This window comes from Thermobia domestica, chromosome 4 (genome assembly GCF_964235325.1).
Source record: "Thermobia domestica chromosome 4, izTheDome1.hap1.1, whole genome shotgun sequence".
Classification (NCBI taxonomy): domain Eukaryota; kingdom Metazoa; phylum Arthropoda; class Insecta; order Zygentoma; family Lepismatidae; genus Thermobia; species Thermobia domestica.
This window is the reverse complement of record NC_137457.1, coordinates 158461286-158481274: the sequence shown is the minus strand read 5'-3', so window position 1 is coordinate 158481274 and position 19989 is coordinate 158461286.

Below are 19989 nucleotides of genomic sequence, written 5' to 3'. Positions count from 1 at the left end.
ACTCACTATATATATATATATATATATATATATATATATATATATATATATTTGTTATGACCTTCCTCAGACAAAGCTTCCATGAGATCATCTAGGTTGATTTATCCAAATAGTTCATTCCTAACATTTCCCTCCGTTGTTTTAAGGTGCCTTCCATTTCAATTCGGGCAGAGCATGTACCATCACCATCTCAGATATTGCTGAAACTTTTTTTATAGCAACTAGACATGTTTTTAAGAGACCCATATTTTTTTGTTTTGTCGAAAAACATTTTCCCGCCAAGTAATGGGCCATCAAAGACGGGGAGTACAATTTATGAATTGTAGAAGACATGGAAAATAGTCAATTTCGGAGCCTCACCATTCGGCTATGGAGACAGGTAGAGTTATAATTCTTGTTGTGGTATGTACATAGGGATATAAATAAACTATATTTTATTATAGTTTGGTTTGCGCATGCGTATCTTTTTGTACATAAATTAACAAATGAACGTCAATTTATCTGAAAAGTCGAAGTTTGCGAATTTTTTTCGAGCACTTCCGGTTCGAATTTTAAAATTCTATTTTCACGGTTGGTAAGACCTAGTTACCCGCTTTCCGAAAAAAAAATTGTGTCGCTTCTGTGGTCAACCGTTTTGTCGCAAAAAATTCGAGAATTTGTAAAATTTTCAAAAATCGCCATTTTTGGGCGCCATTTTCTCGAAAACACCATCTTTTGAAATTCTGAAATTTTGCCAGATGGTTCAACTTTACCTGAATAATAAACACACCAAATACCATTCTCGACCAATGCTTCATGGATTAACTGCAGCCTTTTAAAGTTAGCGAAGTTTCGCTAATTTTGATATCACAGTTAGCAACACTGGGAACAATAAAAGTGCAATGATTTGATGATGTTTGTGGTTCATATTCATTAAATGAAGAATAAAAGGTTTTCTTGGCTGTTTTTTTATTATTTTGAACAAAGAGGCTCTCTGAAATAGTAAAATGAGCCCCCCTACTCCTCCGTTTTCTTAAACTGAAGTAATCTGAGGTGGAAATTAGGATTACGAAACACACAAATTTTAAGTTTACTTGAAATGGCCATCCAATGAATTCTGATGATCTATAAAAGGCCTAAACTATTACCTCAGTATGATTAGGAATGCTGCAGACAAAGTCTCAATTAAGTGCGATGTCATTACAGTGATCGAAAAATGACAAAAATTTAAAAAAAAAATCGAAACGTTTTCTTACGCGTTCCAAAGAAATTTACTGAATTTTTAAACAGAACAATCCCAGCATAAAAATGGGTCACTCGGAATTTTATAGTATTCGACTAAAGTGTGTCAGTCCGCAACCTGAGAGGAAAGTGTGTGTGTTGTGCAAATTTTAAGTTAGCTGCTACTGCGTTGCTACAAATAAAAGGTGCAACCTGTATTGAAGCTGTCATGAGTGACCTATTTCCTTTAGTAGTATGATCCGTAGAAAATGACAGCTGTCTTCTTCAAGAATGTGGTGAATGTCCTGGAGTGGAAGAAATAAGTGTGGTGTCTTTAATTATTGATCCTGATGAAAATGAAAGTGGTTACGTATGCCATATGAGAGAATAATGATCTCGTTACAACAACAACAACAAAAAACTGGTGCCACTTTCTGTTTTCGTATCGTACATTGCCGGTTTAACTGTAAGATTTGTAATTCATGACTACATCAAGAAAATCCAAAGAGAATCAATTGCTACCGAAAACCACCGTATAAAATTTCAAGATACAAATTCTATTTTACTTCATGTGGACTTCGTTGAAAACTGGACTGTTATCCTGCAAAGTGAAATTCAGAGTTATCGCCGAAATATGAAACAATTGACAGTTTTGTTGTAATAAACGACGATAAAACACACGATTCGGCTCATGTACTCATAGTCATAGACAAGATTCTAAACATACTCGAAGAAAAGCGAAAATATATTTTATAGAAAAAGGTTTGAATACGTGAAAATAGGTGTCTACAATTTCCCAAACCGTGTCAGTGATTTCTGATGGTGCTGCATCCCACTTTAAAAATCGCTTTCAGATGTTCGAGATGCAGACAGGTCCGATAAAGCACTGTTTTTGCAGTGAAACCGGCCATGCAAGGGTCTCTGCGACGGTAGTGGGGAAGGGGGGGGGCAAAGAATGTGGCAACGCGCCATAGCCTTAGGCTAAAACAGATACACAGTATTAAAACCGCAGAAGAAAAAAATGAAATGAAATCTTTAAGTTTTACGTTCCACGGTTATGCCGGTTAGGCTAAAGGAGACGGTGATTATGAGAAATGAATGAAATGGTGGAATGCAGAACGGCACGAGCTGGTATTGAACCAGGGACCCCAAGCACCGGAAGTGAACGCTCTACCACTGAGCCACCGCGTCCCGACTAAAACTGCAGGATAATTCGTGAGTATAGTGCAAGTACAAACTCCGGGTATTACTCTCGTTTTGTTACCTAAAACTGAATTCGACGACTTCCGGAAGAAAAAAGGGAAAGTATGCGACCGGTAACTGGTATTCAACGAAGTTATCTTTGGCTTTCGGAAAATTGCGAAGTTTTTATGGCAGTAACGGGTCACCATGAACTAACTTCATACTTGCCCCAAAATCGAACTTTTGCAATTCAAAGTGTAGATTTAAGAAATCTGCAAAAAGGAACTTTTGTTATATACATATATGTAAGATAACCAGTGGTGCGTAGCAGAAATATTATGAATAAATCATGAATTACGTGAAGTTTAAGTGCTGTTTATGCTTCCACATGAACCTTCAGCAGGGCACAGGTTTCCAGTAGAGCATAAGAGAAGTGAAAATAAGTGTTTTGTGACTATCGACAATGTGCTACTCAGGGGCGGATCCAGGACAGACTTCTGGGGGGGGGGAGATTGTAATACTGCTACTTAGAGCTACTTTTAAGAGCTCCAAACTCTGGGATGGGTTTTATTTATATATAAATAAGAAAGTTTCTTCTTCTGGGGGAGGGGCCGCAATCGTCCCCCTAGATCCACTCCTGGATAAGTTATGAGTGAACCAACATCTATCGGAGCATCTGCACGGTTACATGCTATTAGCAAAGAAGACAACAACCAAGCAAATGATTGGTCCATGTAAAAAAAAAAATCAGTGAAATTTTGTTTCCGAACACCATTTTAAGTAAGTGAACTTGAAATTTGTGTGTTTCGTAATCGTAATTTCCACCTCAGATTACTTCAGTTTAAGAAAACGGAGGAGTAGAGGGAGGCTCATTTTACTATTTCAGAGAGCCTTTTTAATCAAAATAATAAAAAACCAGCCAAGAAAACCTTTTATTCTTCATTTAATGAATGTGAACCACAAACATCATCAAATCATTGCACTTTCATTGTTCCCAGTGTTGCTAACTGTGATATCAAAATTAGCGAAACTTCGCTAACTTTAAAAGGCTGCAGTTAATCCATGAAGCATTCGTCGAGAATGATATTTGGTGTGTTTATTATTCAGGTAAAGTTGAACCATCTGACAAAATTTCAGAATTTTAAAAGATGGTGTTTTTGAGAAAATGGCGCCCAAAAATGGCGATTTTTGAAAATTTTACAAATTCTCGAATTTTTTGCGACAAAACGGTTGACCACAGAAGCGACACAAAATTTTTTTTTGGAAAGCGGGTAACTAGGTCTTACCAAATGTGAAAACAGAATTTTAAAATTCGAACCGGAAGTGCTCGAAAAAAATTCGCAAACTTCGACTTTCCAGATAAATTGACGTTCATTTGTTAATTTATGTACAAAAAAGATTCGCATGCACAAACCAAACTATAATAAAATATAGTTTATTTATATCCCTATGTACATACCACAACAAGAACTATAACTCAACCTGTCTCCATAGCCGAATGGTGAGGCTCCGAAATTGACCATTTTCCACGTATTCTACAATTCATAAATTGTACTCCCCGTCTTTGATGGCCCATTACTTGGCGGGAAAATTTTTTTCGACAAAACAAAAAAATATGGGTCTCTTAAAAACATGTCTAGTTGCTATAAAAAAAGTTTCAACAATATCTGAGATGGTGATGGTACAATTTTCTATTTTTTTGCCTAAGTTGAAATGGAAGGCACCTTAAGCTGTTCATTTCTAATTTTCTCTTTTGTCATACTTGGTATCAGTTTGTTAACTCTGTCGATCTCTTTTCCGTTCATCAAAATAATATTTATGTTTATAAAGTTTAAAACATCTCCAAAGCAAAGGTCACGTGCAGAGCGAAACACTGAGAAAAAACATTACACGGTTAGTCGCGCGCGGTGGAAAGCACCGCAGAATCACTAGTAGTTAAACTAAACAACGGATAACGGAGTGATTGAGCAGGAATGTTCGGGAAGGTGAGGGGGAAGATTAGCTAGACGGAGAAGTCTATAAAGACATTAAAGAAACACAAAACTCCGGGTTTAGACGAAATTGCGGCTGGGTTAATTTTAGCTGGAGGCGAAAAATTGTGGAACAAAGTACACAAACTCATCCTCCTTATCTGGAACAAGGAAGAATTGCAACAAGAGTGGAAAGAATCAATCATTGTTTCAATTCACAAACAAAGCCTCAAAACTGACTGCAATATGTATCGAGGCATCTCTCTTCTGTCAACATAATATAAAATCTTTTCAAACATCTATTAGCAAGATTGATCTCATACACAGATAAAAGTATTGGGGATTATCAGTGCAGATATTGACAAAATCGATCAACGATCGATCAGATATTTACCATTCGCCAAATACTCGAGAAGAAGTGGGAACACAATACCTCGGTACATCAATTATTTATTGATTTTAGAAACGCTTACGACTTGCTTAGGAGAGAAACATTGTACAACGTTCCTACAGAATTTGGAATACCGAAAAAAGCTAATTAGATTAATTAAAGGATTTTTAAACGATTCCCAAAGTAAAGTCCGGGTAGGAAAATTTTTGTCCACGAGCTTTCACGACAAGAATGCCCTGTAACAAGGAGATGCTTTGTCACCATTATTATTCAACTTTGTCCTGGAATACGGTATAAAGATAATCAAAGATAGCAACCAGGGCCTAGAGTTGAACGGTATTCACCAGGTTATGGCGTACGTTGATGATGTAAATTTAATAGAGATGACAGAAGAGCAATAGAAAGAAATGCAGAGGTCTTTTTAAACGCTTGCAGGGACATGGATTTAGAAGTAAATGCAGAGAAAACTAAATACATGGAAGTGCGTCGGGACCATAATACGGGAAATTATGAATGCAGTACAATAGTAAATAATACTTTTGATAAAGTGGATACTTTCAAATATCTAGGACCAATATTCACAGACGAAACTCATATTCACGAAGATATTAAATGGCGATTAAAAACAGGGAATTCGTGCTATTTTTCAGTTCAAAATCTCTTGTTGTCGCGATTTCTGTCGAGGAATTTGAAGCTTGAAATATATAAAATGATAATCATGCATGTTGTTCTGTATCGTTCCAAAACATGATCGCCTAACATGGAGGAAGAACATAGACTGAAAGTATTTGAGAACAAGATCCTGAGACGAATATTCGGACCCAAGAGGAACGAGAATGGGGAATGGCGGAAACTTGACAACGAGGAACTACATAATTTATACGGATTACCAAACATGTTAGGGTCATCAAGTCTAGAAGATTTAGGAGGGCAAGTCATGTAGTTAGGATGGAAGAAAATAAAAACGCTTTCAAAGTCTTGACTGGAAGACCAATCGGAAAACGACCAGGGCGCAGACCAAGGCGCAGATGGGAGAACAATATTAAGATGATTTCGCAGAAATAGGAATACAAAGTAGAAACTTGATCCAGTTAGCTAAGGATAGAAGTCAGTAGAGAGCCTTCGTATACGCGGCATTAAACGCCCGGGTTCCATAGGCTATAGCCTAGAGTTACCTTACGAAGCATGAGTAGATGCCTAGGCTGATACTACAAATAGGTGAAATGCGCATTTACTGAAAAGATGGGTTCTGCTGACTAGATGGATGCTATATACTCTTCGTATGCTAGGGCCTAGGGGCGAGGAGGAGATAAGATTTCACATCAGCTTACGTCATGCACAGTCGCATACCTTCATTTTCATTAAAAATGGAAAAGCCAAGAGAAACCAACTTAATCTCACTTTACTCTGTGGCAGTCGGACACAAATCATCACAATTACCTGCAAAAAGCACTTTTTAAATCGGATTACTGGGAGAGCCTCCAGTTCCAATGTTGAGGTAACTTGTCTCCCCATTTTCCCCTGAATTTGTTCCTGTACCAACAGCTGAGACAACTTTCCAGCATGACGAGAGATGAATATCCTCTTGTGGTATTTATTGCAATTTGTGCCCAAATAGCGGAAGTGGAATTAATAAATATTGATAAGACTACTAAACGCACTACAGCACGAAGTTCAGTTTGAAATACTACGATTCTTTAAAAAAAAGAAAAAAGAAAATGGACAAGCCAAGAGAAATCAATTTCATCTTACATTCCTTTGTGGCAGTCGTGCACAAAGTATCACACTTACCCCAAAAAAGCACTTGTCAGGTCAGATTATTGGGGGGACAGTCCCCCTCAGGTCCAAGATTGGGGAGGACATGTCCCCCTCGTCCCCCGGGATTTGCGCCAGTGCCAACTAGTGCCGAACTCTAAAGCAAGGGGGTAAAATGACTAAAGTAACTAAACATAGTTGCATCAAATTTCAGACAAAAGATCACGAAAAAATCTAACAGTGAGACATTTTCTCTGTGGCTCAAAATACGATTTCAATGCGAAAAAATATGCATCGAATGCTTTATAGCGGGCAAAAGTCATTTTGTTTTGCTAAAAGTTGGAAGTTTAACTATCAAATTTGCTTCCTGTGCAGTATAATGTAAAATAACGAGTATAGTTTCTGTAGCACTCTTTCAATACTAATTTCATTTCCAGTTTGTATGTAGAACGATATTTACCACATTACTCCTACCTTTTCTTGCTGATTCATTCGCATAGTGATTAGTATTATACCTAGGTAGGTGCACTAACCCACCGACTTAACCGCTTCACCGCTACATGTTGAACTCTTTCCCTTCATTGATTTTGATAATTTGGGATCTTAATTTGGCACTCCACTCATACGGCTAAGGTAATGAAAACGGGTTTTGTTTACATTTCAACCGCCTCAACTCATTTCGCAGCTCCGCGTTACTCCTGTTTTGAGCCTTCACACAAATACTAAGGTTAGAACTATTTGTGCACACATTTTGAAGTATAATATATCGCGCGAAAGAATTGGTGTTGCAGTGTTGAAATACAAATCACTTGCCCACTAGAACAAATGGTGTTTCTCTGTCCCGAATGAATTGTTTAAGAAAAAAGCTGGAAGTAAAGAAGTGGATGCAGTAGCGTTGCCAGACGTGTAATAAGTAAATAATAATATTTAAAAACCTTGTAAACTTCGTAGTTTTAGGTCATCTGAATATCTTAAGAGTTCAGCCCGTCAGGTCGTTGGTCTCTCTATGCCATCCGAAACACACAATCATACATACTCCAGAGATGGTGTGGGTCAGTGTATCAAGTGGGTCTCTTTTGGGTGGGTCGTGGCTCAACAGCATTTGACCCACTGCGACACACCACCCTCCATAACCCACCAGCAATCGTAACCCACTGCGATCCATCACCCACCGTAACCCACTGCATCCCACCAACTCTGTCTGACCTACCGACTCACTCTGCTAACCGCTTTGTAGACATTATCTTCTGAAGACTGGCAAATATGTCTGCGTTTTACTTTGAAGACCTTCATTTCCCTTCCCTTTCCATTTGTTCTCTTTCCGTACCTGACGTGAGTATGTCTAAGTGGAAAAAAAAAACTTCAGGTATTTTTGAATATAGATATTTGTAATCGTAACCATAGCATTGCAAGTTATACTATCACTTGGTTTTCGAGGTCTGTGAGTATTTAGAGTGGCTAACTAGTGGAAAAAATGCATTTTTGAATCACTGTAATATATAAATTATTATGTAGAAATTAGAATGTAACTATGTGTACCTGATAATCACGGCCAAATTGCAAAGACAAATGAAATTCTTGTTGGTATATAGTAAGGCATTAATTCAAACTTTGAAGTTATATCGCTTTCATTGCAATACATATTCTAAGGAGGTAGTTAGGATCCGAATAAAACTTGAGTATATCGCTACCGTTATGCTTACGGAGCTGAAATTCAGTGTATTAACTCTTTATCGAAAACAAACAGAATCTGTCTAAGCATTTTTGTAAATTCTCCTTTATGGAAGGAGGGATTTTAATATATATTGAAAATTGGTAGCGGGTTTGTTTGTAAAACTAATCGAAAACGATCAATATTAGTTCAATAAACATTCAGATTCAAAAAATACAGCGCTTCGTTTCATATATCAATTGCTTTCTACTATAATAATTGCTGAAGCTTATGCTTATTATACGGAGAGCTTAAACCACAGCGTAATCAACCCATAAACTTCTGAGAAAAATAAACAAAATTTGTAAAAGAGGCGAAGATTACACGGAAACTTTAAGTTTGAATTATACGCATAATTATATGGAAATATACCTTTTTTTCCTTTACGTTGATCTACTTACCTTGATTTGCAATTTTCGAATTTCATACTTTTTTCCACTGAAAAGTATCGATAGTTCACCAAAGAACTAATTATAATATGACAATTTAATTCAAATTCAGCGTAATATGGCCCATTACAAACAGCAGTGTGTAAATTGAAGGGGAAGATGGGGCAATTTCCCAGTCACCTCTGAACAATACTTGGGAACTTCGTTCCTCTTTGATTTCTTGGTGAAGGGAACTTGGCAATGACATCAAACCTTCATGTGTAATTACATAAATTACATGTAGAAACATATAAGAAATCAACAGTTTATCAGGCTTTTTTTGAAATTTATGCCCAAGATTCCCTATGAAAGGTGTGATAGATAAAGTTTCTGTTCTCCTTGAGTCGACATTGCCAATTGATATGGTCGGTATAGAAAAGATGGCTGATACTTCTTGCTGAGTATTTCAAACCTGGCAGAGAGAAATCGTTAATAGACAACCCTGGAATACACAGACAAAAATAGTTTACTTTAATTCACAGGTGGGGTGCCAGCGCACCCCATATAATTAAACGCTACTAAAATTTTAATACTCAAACTTAATCATATGCTTTTTACTTTATCAGTTAAAGAATACACAATAGGCGTTTATATGGATTTTTGAACAGACACAGCTATTCCTTACTGCAGGAAATCCAGACTACCTTTCTGTACTCAGCTCAAACAGCCACTTTGCATCCTATATGAAAGATTTAGTTTTCTGTCTTTATTCCTAAGGCGTATTCGGCATCGTGCTTGATTCGGAACACAAGGTGTTGAACTAATTAAAGATGATGGTTCTTCTTCAATACCAAGGATATTTCTGATACCAGTAGACAAATCAGTCTGTCTTCTTCTTGAGGCGCTTCAGCATGTAAGATCTAGCCAACTGTATCCTCAGTTCTTTTAGAAACTCTGAGGGGAGTGTTGAGAACTCCATGTATGATCACTTCTACCTAATATAGAGGCTCCCCTTATAGCTGGGTCGTTTTCGATGTTACCCTCCATGTTACTCGTGTCACTTGCACTAATTTCATCATCGACTTCGGATTGTGCTCTAGTATTGACTGAAATTACCTTCAGAATCAGACTCACTGAAATTACCTTCAGAATCAAAATCATCTTGTTTTAATGTGTTTAGTACAAAGTCTGTAAACTTGCTTGAGCCTGCACTCACTTTCGCCATTATGTAATTAAACAAATATGCACGCAAAGTATATAAAACTAATTTCGTCAAAAATCGAATTTCACATACGTAAATACACAGATGGGGTGCTGCAGAACCCCACCCTTTGAATATATTGTCTTCTGGAACGAGACAATTTACTTCACACACCCCATCGTGAGTGTCCAGTGTTGAATTCAGACATTTTCACCCTGGGGGGATGTCAACTCCTCGGGGGGGAAGGTTGTTTTTTTGTATTTTTGCAAGAAAGCAGCATATTTAACAATTCTATTCACATGCAAATCTTAGCTAATATTGAGACTAATTGCTGATAAATATTCAATGAGATATTATATTAAAAAAAACAATCGTTTAATTTTATCTAAAACATTAAGTAAAGACTGGCAAAAATATTTTAGACTAAACTTTAACTGCTTTTTACAGTAGCTTATTTTAGTTATTTTTTCCCTATATTCAGTAGTTCCTGTTTGTTACTAATGTAGAAATTTTTTAAATTAACTCAAATATTTTTTGTTCTAAAACAAACATACATAGGAATATCTTAACAAAAAGTAATCATTCTTTCTCACACTTCTGATTCTAAATCAAGTATATTAGCCTTGGTTTCTGTACTGCATACACATCAATAGTTTAGTTTACGAAATGTTCAGTAGGATTAGTGCCGTGTCGTGGAAAATCAGTGTTTGGGGCGAGAGTATACGACGGAACCTCCGTACATATGAGTAAGGTCCACAGACCAGCTGCGAAAGGTGAGAAAATTTTAAAAAGTACTCGAAAACCCTGCTTTTCCTTGATTTTGAGCACTTTTTATTACATTTTTCCTTTCATTTTATATATGTGCACATGCCCACATATGCACATGTGTTTCATTCCCTCTTTTTTCTATCCTTCTTTTCGTTTCTTTTTCCCTCCCGAATCGTGCGCCCCTTTCCTCGGATCCCGGGGCCGTCGCTCCGCTTGTCCCTCCTTCGTCACCTTCAATAGCAATCTTTTACTTATATACTACTATTATATTGATACATTCTATATAAATCTTTAACCCAGGAGGATAACTGTTCCTCCCTGATCCCTTTAAATGACGCCCTCTGAATCTCATCCTTTAACTGACTTATTTTTAGTTAAAGAAAGGTGTGTTTACTTTAACAATTGTAAAACGCATTTACGCCTGTTACTTCCGATGCAAGAAATGTGATTTAGACGCTGTATTTCAAATAATGCAAAAAATGTACATTTTCAAGAACTGAAGTCTGCTGACACCAGAGATCATATGGAGTGATCAAACGATCCCCCCGGGCTACCCCCTGAATTCATCCCTGTGAGTGTCACGCTCCAAAATTAGAATACACTAATGTGCCTCACAACAGCGTCACGGTGTCCGTGCTACAGCACCCCCCTGTGTATTCCAGGGTTAAGTCTACCAAGCAAATTGTCGACGTGAAGTTGCAGAAATTTCCACGTTGGGCTATCAATTTCCATGACAGAGTGCTAAAGGGGGATTTCCACTTATGAAGTTACGGATGATTTAAAATTAACGTAGTGTTTTAGTGATTACACAAATTAAACTTATGAGCCTACTTTATGGAGATGCTCTCATAGAGGGTAACCGAGCACCTTTACATGCTACGAAAAAGTGACATTTAAAGTCTTTTGTTTGAAAAATACTGTGAACTGACAAATCATAATGTTTTCCATGTTGTACAGGGGTATTTTCCTGCGAATAGAAATTTCTTTTGGAGTGCTTTCATAAATTAACACTTGCAAGAATAAAATCCTAGTACAAGTATATTTTAGGCACACACAAATTTCTGTCCGCCTCTAAGCGCTTCAATTCCACACTGACAGACAATTTACAATTTTATACCGTAAAGGTCAGATCCACCGTTATTGCGACAGAGTGGTGTTTGAGCGATTGATCGTAGAAATTCGAACTTTGATTAGTAACAATATTACATGAGTGTACATATTTTGGTCAGTAGAGAGTAGGTGGTTTATCGTGTGTCAGAGTTGATGGCGATGGATTTTTGTGAGTCAGAGCAGTTCACAGTAGATAAGAGTGGCTCATGGTGGGTTGTGGGTCAGAATGGGTCACGGTCGTTGTTGGATATTGATGGGCCGTGGGTCATGATGGGTGGATGTACAGTGGATAATGGGCCAAGTTTCCATTGGACCTCGCCAACTCTGCATAACCCACACGAGATTCGAACAGGGAACCTTGAAGACGGCGACCAGACAACTCAGACCGTACAGCTACATCGGTTGCCTCTATCCAGTTTGTGTTGCGCTCTTGCACGTGTGTTATACTGACTTTCGACCATTAGCCACAGAAGCATTTTTGGAGCATTTTTGGAAAAGTACGCCATTGTCAATACTTCCTGTTTTGTGGATTGAAGCTCTCAGAATTGACACACTTTCTTCTCGGTTCCATCGTCAAACTGAACTAACAGTTGAATTCTTATTTTCTTCGACCCCAAGCAATACAATGTTTGTTTGAAATAAAAACTCACGTAACTGTAAACAGCAATATAGTAAATCAAAACTCTCATATAAGAGATTTAGCAATGATTGATGTTAAGGCAAGAAAATAATTATAGTCCAACCACGTTTATCTAAATAATTTGGATCACACTTGTAAAAATTTTTTAAAATTGAATGTTGGCATAAATTATAACTTTTGGCGTACTTGGAACATCAACCAAATACCAATCTAACTGTACTATTAATGATAAAGTGTTTGCGTGACTGTGCTTTATTATAATGCTACCCGTGTTTAAAAAGAAGACAGTGGATCAATAAATTGTTAAGAACTGACGTGAAAAGTTATCGTAATAAAGGCAAATCTCCTTATTTAAGGATTTGCTTTACTTATTGCTCATATTACCAGGATTATTCCGGGTTTTGTTTAACCGGATTACTTTTGGTCCGAGCTAATCCCTATAAACGAGGTTTTACTGTACGTGAAAGGAAAACTCTAGTCATGTATTTCATTATATTTTCAACAATGTGAGAAAAATAAAGAAATACACTAATAGAATTTTATGCCTGAGCATAAACTGTAGGCTAATATTACTTTTCCAAATGACCTGTCTTTTAGGCCTATCTCGGTTCAGAGATGCCTTGTATCTAGTCAACTCGAAAACCTGAACTTAATGGTGAAGTCAATCTGTCATTTCGACTTGCGTTCTAAAGAAGTCGTAACTGGTATCCGACTTCTGAACACGTTTCCGCTTCTAAAGTACCTGATATCCAGTCTAGTTGGGGACCTGAGTTTAATGGTAAAGTCCTTTTGCTGATCAGACACCCGAGTCAAAAGCGATGGAGTGGGCCCTTATTGGTACTTCCGGTTGAAAACTACCCCGAATCTAGTGTACTATTGAACCTAAGCTCAAAACTTGAGCTTGTATGTTGAACCTACTTCCGGTTCTAAACCTGAAGTCACGTTCAGGCCACTTCCGGTCCGAAAATAGCCCGTGTTTACTCTACTTCGGGACCTGAAGTTAATGCCCAAGTCAGTTTGTTGATGGCAGTGGCTATTTCTCACTTTACTTTCATTATTACACCACTTCCGATTACATTTTCGGTTGGAAAATACGCGGAATGTAGTCTACAAGATAACCTGCAGTTAAACGTAAAGTCCGTTTGTTGATCCGACTTCAGAAGATTATAAAGTGTGACAGATAGATAGACAGACGAACAGGGCAATCATAATAAATTCCATATTTTTCAGTAGGTCGATAAAAAGTCAAAGGTGAAACAGGACAATGTATGGGATATTTCCTAAAAAATACAGTATATTTCTTAATAATATGCACCCTTCGAGTCACGCATGACAACCCTTTAAACATCAGTACTGCCTACATCAGTGCGTCTGATCACTCAAAACAAGAATCAAAGATACGCATATGTAAATGCGCCTCACAAAACAAATTATAGACTAGCGCAATGGTTGGTAGCAGTGAATCTACTGTTTCACGAAAAGGTGAAACACCCATTCTGTATAAAGGCAGTTATACAAAAAGAGGCTACCTTGAGTCATGAATGGACACAGTTATACGGTGGAAATGTGATTGTTGGAAAATTGAAAAGTGTCCACGTTGAGTGCGAAATTGATTTAAAGTTTTTTTTATACGAACACTATGAAGAAAGTTGATAAATATTTTAAGCAATATTCAAACAACACTTACTCACATTAATGTGTGCATATACACAGCCGTTTCTAGTGCAATACCTATAGCCGGATATATATATATATATATATATATATATATATATATATATATATATATATATATATATATATATATATATATATATAACGAAAGCTGCAAAAAAAGGTTAAATCAATTTCCTGTGAACAAAAGGAAAGGACGCTTGGCGAAAACAGAGAAACCTGGTTCTACGCCTCATATGCACAATTATATATACACATTCTAAATACACACCTATGAAGATTTCTCGCTGTTGAGTTTTATATAGACCAAGTTTCCTAGGTGACTTGGTGTAAATCTCGAAGAAAATTTGCAGTATAGAAAGGGTCAATTTGCAAAGAACGACTCAATTTAAAATAACGCAGTAACGTTCAAGAAGACAAAACGGTCTCCATTAGGAAAATGGTTCTTCTTGAAATTATAACTAATTGCGTACACTGCAATGTGTAAACAAAATATGTACAGTAATAAAATTTATCAACCATTAAGAATTGTTTTCATTATACACTAGCCATTGTTAAAGTGAGTAAGTATTGATTAGTAGTACTTGATTAATTATTTTTCATTGTATAAGAAGAGGCATTAAGTATTGCATAACACAAGACGATGCGAAGTGTACTTATTATTTGATCTACTGTTTTATGATTTACAGCAATTGCTAGACGTAAGTATACGTTTTTGTTTCTCTTTCCCAAGTAGTATACTAGAAGTGAATGCTTAAAATATATGAATTTCGTGACTAATAAGAAGGATTTAGAATAATGATGCAAGCAACAATTCTAAAATAGCATCTAGAACGTATTTCCTTAGCTTAATTTTATGTATTTTTCTTTATATTGATATCACTGTGCTAAAATAAAAAACAATTTGTAGACACGACCAGAAAGTTGTGGCTTAATTTAAATAAGAATTTGGTTCTTTGCATATTGTATTCTTGTGTACATATTCTATCATTTTATGCAATGTTTACCATTATGGCCAAAGAATTACATATGAAATGCCTGAGCATCTATAATTGTAACAAATACAATTTTCAGTTAATAATATAATGTAATGCTTGGCATAGTCTTTACACTTTCGTTATTTGTAAAAAGAATTGGCCAACTAGACCTGAAGTAAGCTTTACAAGTTCAAAAATTGAATTTTATTATCTCATGTGAATCGATACGATTATAAATGTATAAAGAGTAATTTAATAAATCATCGCATTATATAAACTTAAAACGTATATTAAATTAAACAAGTATGTTACCTCCTCCATTTTGAGAGTTAGCAATGGCATTTCAAATTCTGAATAGGTTCAACATGCTAACATGGTATATTTTAATTGTCAAAAGTAACAATTCAGTAATTTGCTGTAGTGTAATGCCAGCACACGCACCTCTTAAAGTTATGTATTGCATAACGATGAAGAAAAAATATTTATTAACGTTCTGAGTTCATTGACCATATATATTATCTGCCATGATGCCTTACGATCTTAAGAATTTATGTGGGTTATCATACGGCACGTTTCATTTTAAATGATAGTACAATTTAGCATTAATGATAATTTCATATAACCACCATTTGCAATTCTCAATTTCCACACCTAAATTAAAGTTATCTGTCGTAGTATTAATTTGAGTATACGTATGTGCAAGTTGGGGTCGCTCATCTTATAACATACTTCGGGTAATAACGCAGAAGACGTCAATTTCGATGTTTTTATACTTAGCTCTAAAACGAACAGCAGACCATCGGATGTTCATTATCATCTTAGATAACAAATGTTTTTATTTACTCCCAATAATATGTTCAATTCTGCATTACGGCATTAATATTATATTAAGGAAAGATAACTAATAAATAATTGTTCACCATACTTACATTATAAAGGTCTTTTATTCCCGTATTCGTCCTTAACGTTTTAATTTGACATTCAAACTATGTTTTCTAACACATGCATCTAAATTACATAAAATTACAGGTGGTAAAAATGAAACATCACAGGCTGCCAAACGAATTGAACTACATATATTGTTAAGCAGTTTCTTTGTGAGAATGAATTTCCACCTCGTGTGCAAGGAATGCTATCTTCCAAGAAAAGGTATAAATAACTGTTTCAAGTACAGGGAGTTTCCATTATTAGTGATGTTGGAGAATATAATAGACCTAGATCAGTAAAATAGTACAAAATAGAAGCTCCAGATATGGTCGTGCGGTTACGTAGCTCTTCAAGCCAAGGGTAAATAATAATTCTGAACTGCTCCTGAGATTCTTAAAGGAACGCTCGCAGATGTAACACGTCGTGATTGGAAAAGAAATAGTAGTAAATAAAATAAAATAATTTTTAATTTTGCTATTTTCCATATATTTCTTTACTTGGTATTTAATAACAGACTTCGGAAGAGAAATCTAATTGAATTTATTCACCGCGCCTATAGCGACAACTTCCAGTCACGACTTCCCTTCAGTGTTATCTTAAGTTAGGAAAAGTTTGAAAAAGATATATATGAAAGTGAAAAAGGAGGTATAACAGGGAGAGGGAGAAGGAGAAGGGCATTGAAGGAAGAAGGAGAGGTTGAGAAAGGTTTTCTAAAGAAAATATATTATGTTGGAGATAGGGAAATACCAGAAGAAAACGTTGCAGGAAAGGGATCTTGGATAGTCTATGGTTAATACTGAAGAAGATATAAGAGGAAGGGAAAGAAGTAAATAGAAATGAAGAAATATGGGATGGTTATGAAAATATAATAATTAAGCATAAATAGATATTAGAACGTGATTCGTATCCAAATTTATTAATCGAGACTCAATTCTAAGGTGTTCTTGACGAGACACATATTCTCTCATACGACTATGACCTAGATCCAGGTAACTGCACGATTTGGGGTACCCCTGACTGAGCCAAAATGATGAGAAGTACTAATTTATTCATTTGTTTGTTGTTTCTGGGCATTGAATAACTTTCATTCAGTGACTGATTTTACGTGATGAAGGGCGAACACACGTTTGAGTTAGCCAAGAAATGAAAAATAAAACGATTTACATACTTTACACAAATCGGAATTCTGGAAATTTCTAAGAAATTATCTTCTGCTTGTCCCATTGCCTCAGCTTGCCTCTCAGAGTCAATTAGGTTTAATTCGACAATAGTCACCTTCATGACCTCCGTCATGACCCGGTTATATACATGTTACAGTAATACACATACATAATAAGCATTATTCGTTTATATTCACTTTATTATTTATCTTTGAAAACTAGAGTTGCCATTTATTCAAACACTAACACATCGGACAATGTATTGATAAGGGTAAACAGCTAGGAAATTACCTAGCTACAGTTTTGTAACATTTATTACTCATATTAAGGATAAACACAAGGAAGATATCACTTACATGCATATAAGTATTCATATGGGTATATCATTGTACACAGATTGTTAGGTTACATCAATTAAAGTTTAAAGGTAAGAGAAAAATAATTTTTCAGATTAAACATCAGTAGTATTTAATCACACCTCGCATATAATAAGTTTAAAGAGAAAAATTTAACGAATCATTTTCTCGTCATTTTATGTATAATGTTTAGGTCACGTGTCTATATTTCACCTATTTGTCGTTCATGCATCTAGCTCATCCTTATTTGAGTATACACATATTGTAATATTTATCTATTTGTGACTAACACATATTTAGTCTACATAGGGGAGCGTGGTGACTCAGTGGTAGAGCGTTCATCTCCGGTCCTAGGGGTCCGTGGTTCGATCGCAGCTCGCGCCGTGTGCACTTTGTGGTGGACAAACGCCGTGCTCGTGGGTTTTCTCGGGATACTCCCGTTTCCTACCACTTTCTCCATTCCACCATTTGACTCATCTCTCATCATCACCGTATTCTTTAGCCTGACTGGCATAAGCGTGAGACATGACATTTAAAGATTTAATTTCATTTCATTTAGTCTATATAGTTACATATCGATTTATAATACCTATATCACTATATCCACTCGTAAATTAAGAAGGGAACAACCTTAAACATCTGTCATTCGAATCAATTAAATTCAATCATTATTCTTATTATTAACGTTGTTTGTTATTTTGTCGAGTTAACATCACTCGAATCGCACATTGTAATCACATTTGTACAGTTGAAGATAAGAACATTTCACGAATTCGTCGGGTATTTGTTCTAATAGATATGGATTCTTAGTATTGTATTAAATATATTACTAATCACTTTGTACTAAGGCCACAATCACTGAGATGGGAACACTATTTAGATTTTAAGATTGCATATAACGAGGGAATTGGGATGCGAGTAAGTGGTAGGAATCTAGGTTTATAGATTATGAATATGCTTTATGCTATGTTTGAGTTACTATAACCTGCCTTGTTACATGCAGGATGCGATTAATGATTTAGTTCTGGGGTATTAATATAAATACGTACGTCAATCACATTACAAACAAAGATGATATTTAAATACATAGCAGTATACTCGAAATTTGCGTTTATATTCGCCGATTTTACAAAATTATGGTAACAAACGGAACCATTCGAGCCAGGTAACAACAACCTTTGTTCACATTAATCAAGGTATTTCGACATTATACGATACCTTTCGTAAAAATCTTACATTCATTACATATTTCAAATCCATATACATAATTTTAATCACTTTCTCATAATTTCAAATTAATAACCCCGCTCAATAAAATTCTATGTTAGCACCACTACATCTTGTATCACGAAAGAAACTTGACGATTAAGATTAGTAACCGCGCAATATTATAAATGTGTTTACAACCTTAGGAATGTGTAAATAATATATAACAGGAACGATGCCAAGCACGTAAAATAATCTGCTAGACTGAAATATTTCATAGTTTGTAATACAGTTAATAGTACCTTAAAAGTTAATAGTTTATTGGTCCATGTAAGGATAGAGAAAATTCAACTTTAAGCATGATATTTAAAAAAGAATGGACATGATGAGTACTACAATTGTAAAATTCAAAGCATTTAACCAGATATGCTGGATTAAACGGAAGCATGTTCAATCGTATACTGGGAGATCACTCAAAACTACAGCGGTTCGAATTACGATTAAAATGGTCCCTCGATATATCACGAAATAAGTAACTCTACGAATTATATCTTGCCACATGTCAAATAAATATCTAAGCTCACATCAGATATACTAAGTGGTTATGAATTGACAAGTTAAAACGGGGGGCGAAATTTGAAACAATCTTCGAGAAAAGAATAGGGAAATAGCTAGATAGTGGAAAGAGGCGCGCCAAGGAAAATAAGAAAAAACGTTACATACTACAAAGATAGTGGTCGAATTTGAAACGTTATGCGAGAATCGTCGACTTCACTGCCAAATATGTATTTTAATATGCCTAAAAAGAAGGCCTACTAAATAGGTAGCTTAGGATATCTCTCCATATGCGAGTGTAAATATGTGCCCAGAATAGCATTTTCCCATGAAAATCCTACTTCTTACTGTGTCCGGCCAAGCCTTAGAAGATCCCGGAAATACCGGAAGGTTGGCGTAGTCTCTTAGTTAAGAAATTTCTAATAAAAAATATCCGCCCCTCAGAAACTGAAAAGAGTTCATATTAAAGTATGGAAAAATAGCATAGAAAGCGACAAGTAAAGAAAACCCTAAATGTGGTTAGCCAAAATTAAATAAATTAAATAAAATAATTTTGTACTAGCAAGTGGATTGCCAAATTCTTCTAGAGCTCCCAATCAAACAAGGACGCTAACTGTGGACTCCGAGTTCAAAAATGCTTTGTAAAAAGTAATAGTTTTTCAACAAAGGGAGGTATAAGAGTCTCCTACGGGATCCATGAAACTTTAATGTAATAAACCTACTATAATGTTCACTCTTACTCATCCCGTCAACCGTACGAACAGTGACGAACTCAACTTAGTAATGTAAGATTGGTGCAAAAAAATCTCAAAAACAACCAAGTACTAACACCAATATA